Raw genomic sequence first — 12,750 nt, forward strand, 5'->3', positions numbered from 1 at the left:
TTATTTCCTCACTAGAAGAAATACCACACGTCTGGTATTTCACCATGTGTGAAGACTGAATGGTCCTGGCAGAGGATGGATAGTATTTTAGATCGGTAATGTTGTCAAAACGACTTCATAAAGGAAAGTCAGATATTGATCTGAGCAGCAGAGAGCCGTCCTGCACTCACTCCATTAAGCGTGGGATGAATCAATTCTCTGTCATGCTCCTCCAATTAATAACTCTCGGTAAAGGATACATCCTACATCACTTTTGTGGGTTCAATAGAGAACAGCCATTGAACGCATGCCTGTCTTGATAATTTTCTCCTTTATGGTCTGTGTACAATGCGATTGGCTAGCAACCAGTTCAGGGTGTGTTCCACTCCTGTCCAAAGCTACCATAGGTGGGAAAGGCTCTAGCATGCCCGCAACCTGTGTCAGTGTGAGCGGTACAGAAAATGGACGGAAGGATAAGACTGTGTACAAGGTATGAGCAATAAACTTTACCATTTTGAATAATCAAGTGGTTTGATTAGTTTATCTGTCTGATGTGTAACTTTGTATTGATGGATATTTACCAACTCTATCAGGTTATCGTTGTAAATAAAATGAGCAGGAATTGGCTAATACGCGTCACTTTCTCACAAATTCGCACTTAAACATGGCAGCCTCTATAAGAGAGTAGACACAATGTTTTTTTTTTTTTTTTTTTTTAGGATATATAGGTCACAGTTTAAAGCAAATATTACAAGTATATTCCAAACATAGGAAAACATTTTGAGAACTTGGGTTTGGGTCTCCTTAAAGGACCCTCACTGAATTACTAACTGTCAAATTCAATGATGTTCAGATATTGTGTAAAACCTGAATAAAAACATAATTAAATAGTTTTAAATAGTACCTGTGTTCAATTGAATATCACCAAAAGGACAAGACTGTATATTTAAAGTGCCACTGACAGACACACACACACACAAAAAAAAAACAAACAGGAAAATTAGTATGTTGTTTACCCAAAAAAAAATCAGCTGGAGTGGAATCATCCGTTTGTTCACAGCACGTCAGAATGTTGCGGTAGATAGATTTTTTTCATCTCGCGCTGTGAAAAATCTGTGGACTGTGTGGGGTTGAAGAAGAACCAGGAAGTGACTTTTTTTGCAGTTGCGGAGTCGAGTGTTTATACGTATTGTACTGGCCAGAAATTACATGTTTTTTATGAGTTTTTGCCAAAATGCCGGCTTGTTGTTGTGCTGGATTTTGCTCAAATACTCGGGACGGATGGATTCATTCTTCAGATGTTTCTAAAAGATCTGATTCGTCGTGAAAAAAGGGTTCCGCAGGTGCAAAGGACGAGACCTTTGTGGATTCCAAATGACAGCTAAGTGTGTATAGACCTAGTTAAAAAAATAACAGTAGGGGAGGGGGAACTACTTTTTCTCTCAGTTTATCGTATATGTTACGTGTGAATTTAGAATAAATCCCCTTGGTCAAACCAGCAACATATAACAAAGCACTTGTAATGCGTTTAAGACAATATAATAAAACACACACACAAAAAAAAAACAAACAAAAAAGAAGTACAAAGACAGTTAAGTAGCGTGTAACATGAGCTAACTAGCCAAACAACGTATCGTCACCAAAGTTGAACGAATGTTCCAAATAGGCAAATGCTATTTCCAGCAAATGTTTGAAGTAGCTGAATGTTCTGGAAATGTCCAAAAGACGCAAGGCAGAAAACAGTATGGCATTTGTGTACTTGTGTACTTGTCAAAAGCAGCAGTGGTAGTAAGAAGCTCCCATCGACAGTCATCCGGACGTATATTCCAGACGTCCGCGTCCGACGACGTAATGGAGTCCCTCTCTCAGAACGCAACAAAAGATCTGTGTCATAATAACTTAATAAAGTACGTAAGTAATCAAGTACGTAAGAAAGGAAAACAAAGAGAAGAATGAAGAATGAATAAGTAAAATAACAATATAGACACACATAACACATAGCTCTAGATTAATTTCGGCATGGGTCCTCCTGAGTATGCTCCATACACTAGACTTGTAAAAGGGTCAGGAAAATGAACACTTATGGGTCAGTCATTTTGAATATTTCATCAAGTCCCTCGTCCTCCTCGTCTGTGTCTGTCTGGGAGACTATTGTTAGTGGAGAAGTGATCAGTATATCGTCTAAATATGGCTCGATACGATATGGTAAAATGGCCCTGGTCGCTTCACCCGCTTCTGAGATGTTTTCGTCCTCAAAAAGAGCTTCAGTCTTACAAGGGGCATCAGAAAAATCAGAAAATCTCACACATGACGTCACGGACAAATATGGCTGCCACTGTCATGTGGATTGTATCGAGTCAGACTGACGCAATTTTGGGCTTTTATTAACCGCTCCCACCTCACTTTTCACGACCATTATTATCATTAGAGTGATTAATATTATTTATAGTTTTGACAACAATACCTATTGTAAGATTTTATTTTCATGTCAGTGACACTTTCATGTCCAAACTGAATTTTTTTTTTTCAAATATTTTGTCATTTTGTATTTGATGCCTTCAGCATGTTCCAAAAAAAAAAGGTGGGACTGGGCAGTTGAGGAGTACTAAAAAAACAAAAACACCTGTTGCACAGATGAACAGGTTCATTGGAAACAGCTGAGTTCATTATTTTGAAAAAGCCTCATCCACGAAAGGATGCGGTGAGGTTCACCACTTTATGAACAAACTGCATAACCAAACAGTCCAGCAGTATAAGAACAATTTAGAGATTTCATCAGAATTCAGAGAATGTGGAGACATTTTCAGATGTGGGTAGTAACATGTTACATTTACTCTAATACATTTACGCAAGTAATATTTTTGATAAATTGTACTTGTCAGAGTAGTCTGAATGCACCATACATGACTGCATACAAAGCAATCGCAGGCCAATCAGACTCACTGCCAGAGATGACACGTTTTGGGAAAAATAACCCAGCTGTGTGAGTGTTTATTTAACAGACTCCGAAAAACAACAGCTTAATGATGAAGTGTTGCATTGTGTCCGCACAAATGATATTTTGGTCCACTTCTAACTTGAATAAACACCTTGCGGTAAGTTGCAGATCTTTCCATTATTGTTTTCCCATTGCAAGAGAGAAAAAAAATGGAACGGCAACAACATCACCAATCAACCAAGCATGTTAAATTTACCAAATGACAATTCTTTCAAACAGTATTTTAATTAGAGGTTTTGCAATAACATCACTCCATTTTGTCAAAAACGTTTGAGATAATCAATAGAAATGTGTAAAAAAAAGTGTAATTCAATGAATTTTCTTCAATAAACGGGTATACATACAGTATGAATTCAACAATGACAATTTAACAATTCAGATTGTTTATTTTCCATCCGGCTATGACATACGCAAAAAGAATAGTGCTACTTCCAGTGACGTCGATTTCAGAATATGAATCAGAGCAAAACTTTGATCTGACACTATGCACAAGTCAAGGTTTTAAAGGAGCTGCTTGTGACCCCAAAGTGCAATCGGGAGCTCAGGGGGGCACTGTCTACGTGTTATGCGGACTGTGGGGTGAACCCCCAATTGCAGAATGTGTGGAAACACACCCTGATTGTGTTTTTTGCACTTTTTCCAACTCTCTCATTACTTCTCTGGCTCACACTCTTTGGCGGCATGCCACAACACATTCGACTACATTTCATGGGAATATTGACAGCAGAATTAAATGTTTAATACCAATGGTTTGAAATGTTGTCACAACTCATCAGTAAATGATTTTATCCAAACTGAAAAAAATATTGTATTTGCACTGAAGTTATATTTAAAATCAGCCCAATAAAATTATAATATTTAGTCTGTTTTTCTGTTAACGCTTTATTGCGTTGTCGTCACTCGCGGCTGAGTACGCTACATGCTGTCAGGGAGTCTGTTGTTAATTAGAAGTGATCTGCATATCATGTAAATATTTCTCAAAACGACAGGATAATATTGCCCCAGTCACTTCACTAAATTGTGAGATGTTCTCTTCTTCGAAAAAAGGTTCCGTGTCAGTAGGGGCGTTGGAAAAATCCAAAAATCTCTGTCGTTCATCTCCCATAGCAGGTGGCACAGTGTCTTCTCAATGGCAACTGTACAAGTGTGACAGCTGTAAATGACGTAGCAAGCAATATGGCTACCACTTGGATGTCGAGTGAGACTTCCGCAACTTTGCACATGAATGACACGCTCTCCGCTCATATTTATTTTTTCGCATAGACATTGAAGGGAATAATGTCATACGTAATTTTCACAACAATATCTATTTTACAATGTATATAGGGATGTCAGTCGAACTTTAAGGTTATAGTCAGGCTACCCTTATTTTCATAACTTCCACGTTAACTAAAAAATCAATATGATTAGATACTTCTGTACACAACCTTGGGAATAGACTGGAGGGAACAAAGAAGTAAAATTAGAGAGGTGGGGGGAGGGGAGGAAAGGATAACTGCTTTCCTGTTCTCAGCAATGGTTCATAATTACCTGGTGAATGAAGTGTGTATGTGTGTATGTCTGTGTGTTTGCAAGAGGGTACCTTTGGGGTGGTCCTGTAGCCTTTGTGTGGATGAAATGCTGATGCAGTGTGGAGACAGCTGGGCAGAGTGGAACTTGGGTCATTAAGGTTCTACTGGCAAGAGCAAAAAAAACCCCATCCACACACACTGATTTCCCCCACCACTCAATGAGCCTTTTACTTTAGAAAACAGAGGTTAAAAAAAATGAAAGAATGAAAACTTTGCTGGTGACAGGCTTTCCATGGGGTCTTGGAATAGAAAGATGAGGGTAAGGGAAGAAAATGCGAGGGAGAAACAGTGAGGGGGGGGGGGTGTCATGAGAGACAGATAGCAACAGAAGTGTGTATTTGGACAAGCAACAGGTTTTGAGTGGGTCCAAAACAAAGTAGGGGATTATGGGAGATCAGAGGAGACCCTCTGCCGTGACACCCGCTGTCCAGTCCTACTCCTCCAACCCTCTCAATATCTACCCTGTCAGCATGTACCTCCAGTTCACACCGGGGTTCCTGCTAAAACTATGGGCCTTTTGTGTTACGGATGTGCAAAACAACCTTGGTGTACGGTCAGGAGGAATGTGTTCGTTGGAGAATTTTGGCAAAGCTCTTAAGGTACACGACCTTGGTTAATGTTTACTCGTTATTTGTCACCAACATCTGTTATTACACACATTTCATAAATTATTTAGTATGTGCCAAACAAGTTTCCAACTTCAAATACTCAAAGGAATGAGACCTTTACAAATGAAATTAAAGCATGTGTTGTAGAATGTGATAATACCATGCATTCATCTTGTCTCGCTTATCTGGGGTAGGATTGCCCAGACAGCAGCCTAAGCGGAAAAGGCCACACTTCCCGCTCCCCAGTCATTACCTCCAGCTCTTCCATTTCTTGCTGGCTGGAGTCATTTTCTCTCTAATCTGTCCTGGGTCAGTCTCATTCTTCCCAACTCTACTGCACTAAGAAATTCTGTCTATAAAGGTTATGAACCATAGCGATGACACGTGGAAACTTTGGTGGAGCCCACCCCTCACCAGAAACAAACGGGATTTGCTGCTGGCAATGCAGGCCACTGACGCTGGTTGAACAGGGACCCGCAGGTCCATATCAGTGGTTCAGGTACCCCATTCTAATCCCCAAGCGACATGTCAAATGCCTTCTCCCTCACGGACCTTGCCGAGGGTTTAGAGCTGGTCCATTGTTCCACAGCTGGGATGAAAGCTATAATGCTGCTCCTGAATCTGAGGTTTGACAAACCATCCCCTCAAAAACCCCCAAATAGAAATTCCCAAGTTGGCTGAGGACTGTGAATGCATCCTTATTTCTAAAACCCTGATCTACGATTTCAAACACCCAGTCTATGATAACCACATGATACTGCAGTGGTGCGCATACCAAGACAGACCCAAAACATCCATAGCCTTTGGGATATGTGTCAAACTCATCCCCACAGCTGGCTCTTCAGATCATTTTAGGTGGACCATGAAAGCTTGCCCCCCTTTTTCAAAACTAGACATAAAAATGAAAATAACCAAATGCACGGACAATTTTGTAATATAATAGGGCAGCCACACTACCAATCCATTAACAAACCACATTGTAGTTCAGCTTTCGGCTACCCATTTTGTTAGCACATCTGCCTCACAATTCTGAGGACCCAGGTTCTAGCCTGGTTTCAACTGTGTGTCACGAACCATCGGAACGAGAGGTAGGACCCAAATGCAGGAACTCGGAAGACGCAAGGTAGTTCAAGAAGAGACACGTTTATTGTATGCAGAGTTCGGGGATCGAGCAGGCAGTCCGGTGCACGGGGAAACAATGCAGGCAGAAGTGTCAAGGAGTCAGGCTTACAAGGTTGGTCAGAGAACGGACGGAGGTCGGTACACACAGGTTCAGTCAGGAATACGAGAGTGCTGGAACGGGACATAAAGCTCATCGAACTGGTGGAGGACCAGTCGTCACCGGGTCCTATCTATACAGGGGATGATCAGCCCGCATGAGGAGCAGGTGTGCGCCTCCCAATCAGCGCAGCCGCGCGGGCACCTGCACAGCTCATGCTGAAGCGGTGGGATCATGACACTGTGTGGAGTTTGCATGTTCTCCGCGTGCCTGTTGGGGGTTTTCTGTGTGTGCTCCAATTTCCTTACACATCCAAAAGAACATATTTGGCAGGTTTTTTGAAGACTCTAAATTGCCCGTAGTTGTGAATGGGCCCTGTAATTGGCTGGTGAACAGTTCAGGGAGTACCACGCCTCTCATGTAAATTTATCTGGGATAGGCTCCAGTATGTCAGCAACCCTAATGAGGAGAAGAGGTATAGAGAATGGATGGCTGGCTGGATGGATGGATTCTATAAATGGGACTTGAAGTGCATGTTTTTTTCCCATTTGTTTTGTCTTTTAAAAGTTCCGTTTTGGTTCAATGACACCAGTGTCAATGTCAGAGCGCACATTTATTGCAGGCTTTGTAAATATTTATTTACTTTTCTCTTTTTCAAATTTATTGTGTGTCAAACTAATGTTCAAGGTGGTAAGAATCTTAATGAAGGGAAAACAAAGTTGTGAGTCATTCAACTATATCACGTTGAAAAAAAAATCTTGCTCACTGAATCATAGCGATAAACTGACTAAAATAATTGCAACCAATGAATGCATTTTTTTGTTTGTTTTTTATACATGCCAAGATGATTGTTTGGAACTTCATCACTGGAGTCATTATGGAATCATTTAGTAAAGCCGCACCATTGCAGTGTGCCACGGTGACTGCAGCCTTCCAAACTAATTTTCTCCACGCTGATTTGTTTCCGTTTGTATGCTGCAGTATTGTGTGGGGCAGAAAGTAGAGGAAGATAGTGCGGGGGTGAAAAAGTAAAGCGAGAGAAAGATGAATGAGTGAGTGTGAAACAAAGTATGTGTGAGAGAAACAGAAGCCTTTGGTAGAGCGATTAGTGCGGTGGTATCCATCATTGGAACTGCACTGCACTGGTCGATTGGCAAAGAAACCAAGGAACACTTTTATCATGGATTCACATATACACACAAAAACACACACACTCAGTGTACACAATTCCACCCAACAACCCCCCCCCCAACACAAACGGATTTAGGGACACACACATGCTTTTTTTCTCAACTTTGTTGCCTAATGTCTGTTAACTTTTTCATAGGTTTCATTATTGCTAACTTATATGCTCTTACAAGAATACTGCCATGTCTGGCTTGCTTGCTGAAAGGCTAAATGGAGAAACGCTCCTCATCATGTCCATTATTTATATCCATATGCATATTGTATCACCATATTGCATCACCTAGAGAGTGCATTTTTGTAAAAGTTTGTGTCTATACAGGGGGGAGGCAGAGAATATTCTATGATGCTTCTGGGGGTGAAACCATTGTTCATTTGGGCATAGCACATAGCGTTTGAATTATGCATACATTATAGGATAAGTGGCTTAGAAAATGGATGGATGACAGCCATAAAATAATAGAATAATATATTCTCTTATACATTGTGACTCAGGAAGTAGACGAATTATCGAATACACATTCAATATTTCAGTTTCTTGGAATTAAGCCAACAAGCATACTAAATAAAAACATCTCAACCGTCTGTATTACTGTGATTCAGACAGTATCTATTTAGCTCAGAAATACAATGGGCTCTATCTTTGTAGTTGGCACATCTGTGGTGGAGCGTAAAAACAGCCGTATCTTGATTTATTGTGGAAGAACAAGGAGTTTTACTAATTTGACAGGCTGGTCTGGGATAAATTGAGGATTGTAGCGCAGTGAAGGTGTCTACTTCGACATATATCTATCAGTGTGAAAATTTGGTGGCGGAACGGCTTTTTTATGAATTCGTTCAGGGCGCAGGCAAACAAATTCTGAGCATCACTGACTTGTGGTGAATATCAGATGTATTCTGTGCACAAATGTATCAACAGCAAGCATAAAACCCTTTGAATAATTTTAGAAATGAATTCATTGAACACATTATTATTCCTACCATCATTTTTCTTCATCTGTCCATTTTCTGAGCCGCTTATCCTCACAAGGACCGCGGGAATGCTGGAGCCTATCCCAGCTATCTTCAGGCAGGAGGTGGGGCACACTCTGAACTGGTTGCCAGGGAATTTGAGGGGAAATAAAGACAAACAAGCATTCATTCACATTCACACCTACAGGCAATTTCGAATCTTGAATTCATGTATGTTTTTGGGATCCTGGAGGAAACCGGAGTGGCCAGCCACGGGAGAACATGCAAACTCCACACAGGCCTGGTCCTCAGAACAGTGAGAGGCTAATGCTCTAACTAGTCCTGCACCATGTTGCCATCAATATTATGTATCCTAAACTATCCAACTGGGCAACACATGGTTGGAGCACATGAAAAATCAGGGGTATGGATAGGTCCATAGACATACTGTATTAAAGTTACCAGCAGCACTTTATCTACTTTATGGGGGCACCCACTTACATTGTCTGTTGCCACATTAGCCAAGGGCAGTGTCAACACTTCACTCATGCGTCGTTTGTTTCATCCTATTTCACGGAAATCTCTCCATCAAGACTATTATGGCTGCACATTTAAAGAGAATGAAAGGTGCTGCTTTCATTATCAGTGAAAAAGGTGGCCTGTACACACACGAACAATGGCACAATCCACACATTCTTGGATCCGCAGGGATGCGCCGGTCTACAAAATTAACAGCCCCTAGCGCAGAGTTGCGCTGCCTGCCATGCCAGATTTTTATAAATAGGGCCCTCTGAATTTTTTTTCCATTGAAATATTAGGTAAACAGACAAACTGCAACACAGCCTTATAATCACAATTGTGCATTAAAAAAAGAAATCAGACATCATGAATTACCAATATATTGAAATCCTGCAACATACATTAATTATTACAGTATCTTGCAACAGATATATTCTGTGATCATTGTAGTCGGTAGAAAAGAGCTTCACAAACTCTTCTAAGTACAAGACTTGGCGCATCTTGACACGACAGATGAAACTCGGAGCTTGCTCAGTCTGTCATTATGTATGTATGTGCATGCATCCATTTATATATGATTTGTGTGTGTGAGGGAGAGACAGCTACGTATGGGAGCAATTAGAAACGGTGTGTGTGTTCATCTTACAAGTCTGGTGAAAAAGCAAGTATGAGGCCAGATTGAACTCATTACAGTCATCCGTTGGTTGCTCCTTCTTAAAATCCCTTCTCTTCCTCTCATTCAGGACCCTAGTCTTTGTCACAAATTGCAATTTATGGTTACAATGCAAGTGTTTGAATTACACAATAAAAAAAAGTAAAAAAATAGATAAGACTATGAATGAAAGCGCCGGTAATGGGAAACACAGAGGCTTCCGTGTTTCCAAGTAAAGAAACCGAGAACGGACAAAAAAGTTTCTTCTTTCTTGCTGTTGGTGGTGGTGTCTGAAAAGGATTTATTTCCCATCAGAGGCCAAGGTTGGCAGAAGAAAGACGACAGTGGCTCAGTGGTGCTGCGGGGCACAGTGCCAAGCATAAATCACCCACCTGGAAGAGCAACAAAGACTGGCATCAGTTGTGGCGCTGAGCTTACCGGCCTCTGTGCTGTCTGTGGGAAAGGGGGGGGGGGGGGGGGCGAGTAGTGATAATGGAAAATAAATCAGATTTAACTTCTCAGACTGTAACAGCACTAACATCCAATACTACGAAAAGTCTCCACAGAGGAAAGTAAAGCCAAATGTGATGAAAGCCAGCGAAAGAGAGAAATCAAAAAGGACACAAAGAAAATAAGTAAAGGACAAAGGAAAAAAAAAATGTAATCTTCAAAGTTCCCTCTTGGCGGGGAACATTGGATGAAGTTGCAATGCACATCTTGCACAATCATCTCCAACATACTGGGTGAATGGTCATAAGAGTGATTTTAAAAGCACATTTATTTAATCAGACTTCCAATTAAATAATCAGCAAACCTCAACATTCAGTAGCAGTGACCACAGCAAATGTTCCCAATATGTGGCAGGAATGGTTTTACTGTAGCAAAAAAAGTGGACCGAAATGCTGACAAGGCATTTGACAAGTACTGTACTGGATAATATCAATTTCAACACATATCCTCCCTGGCCACAAGTGTCAGATCTCAGTTTAATTTTGAAACGAGTAAATTAACCAAATATTTATTATTGTGATCGTGAACTACGCTGCGTCATGCTGGGACTGCGAAGGTGTGATGCAACACACCTGCAACTACAAATGCAATTTTTACATTTATTGATTGTGTAGCTTAACCTTATTTAGTGACAAGGGAGGATATTCTCTGACAATGACAGAGTTTAAGTCTTTTATTTTCATTGTGTGTTTCCTGCAACACTTATATAAAGGAAGGGAAATATAAAGGTCCAACATACTCAGCAAGATCCTTCCACATTTTCTAACTTTAATATAAACAACAGCCTCTAAATACTGTACAGTTGTTTTCATGCAGCCACTATTTCCCACTATTTTAGGAGCCTGGTGAAATGCAATCAAATCACCGATAATGCAGATGAAAAAAAAAGCTAACCGAGTTAGAGTCAGAATTTACCCATGAAATCCATGTCTTTGCCATGATCTACAACCCCAATTCCAATGAAGTTGGGATGTTGTGTTGAACAAATGAAAACAGAAAAGGATTTGCAAATCATGTTCAACCTCTGTTTCATTGAATACATTGCAAAGCTGGTAAAGCATTCGCCTCACAGTTCTGAGGTCTCGGGTTCAATCCGGGACCCGCCTCTGTGGAGTTTGCACGTTCTTCTCGTGCCTGCATGATTGTCTCCGGGGACTCGGGTTTCTTCTCACATCCCAAAAACATGCACCGTTAATTGGACATTCTAAATTGCCCCTAGGTGTGATTGTGAGTGACTGGCTGGAAACCAGTTCAGGGTGTACCCTGCCTCCTGCCCGTTGACAGCCGGGATAGGCTCCAGCAATCCCCATGACCCATGTGAGGATAGGCGGCTAAGAAAATGGATGGATGGACGTTACAAAGACAATATGAAGTATTTAATGTTGAAACTGATTAATTTTTTTTTGTTCTTAGTATATATGCAGCTATTTTCTGAGGCACTTATCCTCATAAGGGTTGGGGGTAGGGGGATGAAAAAAAGTATCGATGAACAAGGATACAAAAATGGACATTAAATTATTGATATGATACACACCTTAGAGCATGTGACCTCTGACCGACTGGTGATCAGTTGACGGCTGGGATAGGCTCCAGCGCTCCTGCAACCCTTGTGAGGATAGGTGGCTTGGAAAGTGGATTGATGGATAGAAATCCTTAGAGTGTCATTTAACAAATATTATATGCACCATGAACCCATGAATGCGCCCTTTCTTGTTCTTTGTATCTCTCTGACTCACACCCACACAGACACACGCACACACGCGCACGCGCGCCTAAACAAACACAGGGACGCACTCATTTCAAACTTCATCAGTATTCAAGGAGGGTGGCTCAGTGTCAACGGTGCTTTGACATCAAAGAGAGAAAAAAGAACGGGGTAAATCAGAATCAAGGTAGAAAAGCGCCAAAAAGAGAAGAAGAAGGAAGCAACAATGAAGGATGGAAATGATGTGATTTTTAAAAGTGAACAGCGGAAGCTTTGATATTGATGCGTGTGAGACAGAGTGACGGGTATAAAGTGGGGGGTGGGAGGAAAGGCCGGGGAGGGGCTAAAAACATGACATTGGGATATTTCACAGAATGCAAACTTCCACCTCTGGGCCTGGCTCTGACAAGCTCAGACTGCTTATCACTTCCGCTGTCAGCCAGAAACTAACGTCTGCAGAATGTTCTGGGTTGGAGGGGAGGTAGGGGTGGGGGTTGGGGGTGGATGCGGATCAGAGCAACAACAGAATAAAAGATTGGGGTTTCAATAGGTGGATTCACTATAATCTGATGGTCAAACGTCAGAGGGTTTACCTCAATTAACAGAGTGAGAAATGCCACATTGGGGACGAAGAGGTTGTTGGGCTTTTAGCGATTGTGCATAACAGCTGCATACGTGTGTGCGTCTGTGTGAGTGTGTAAGTGCAAGTGCGCATGTGTGTGTTTGTTTTCTAAAAATGACAGACACTGAATATCTAACAGAGAGACACTGACTTCCTCGGAGCCAGACACACTGTCTAACCCAAATGATGCCACCTGTCCGTGTGTTTGCGTGTGTGTGTGCGCAGAGGCGC

At 41.3% G+C, this 12,750-nt stretch overlaps 1 long non-coding RNA gene across 1 annotated transcript; it reads right to left on the reverse strand.

The window, feature by feature from the left end:
• Positions 1-9,394: 9,394 nt before the first annotated feature.
• LOC133505100 (uncharacterized) lies at positions 9,395-12,119 on the reverse strand. The gene is made up of 2 exons (XR_009796148.1): positions 11,727-12,119; positions 9,395-10,074 (listed from the first exon to the last, which is right to left on the reverse strand). It is a non-coding gene; the product is annotated as an uncharacterized LOC133505100 (long non-coding RNA).
• Between the last annotated feature and the right edge of the window lie 631 nt (positions 12,120-12,750).

Source organism: Syngnathoides biaculeatus, chromosome 8 (assembly GCF_019802595.1).
Source record: "Syngnathoides biaculeatus isolate LvHL_M chromosome 8, ASM1980259v1, whole genome shotgun sequence".
Taxonomy (NCBI): domain Eukaryota; kingdom Metazoa; phylum Chordata; class Actinopteri; order Syngnathiformes; family Syngnathidae; genus Syngnathoides; species Syngnathoides biaculeatus.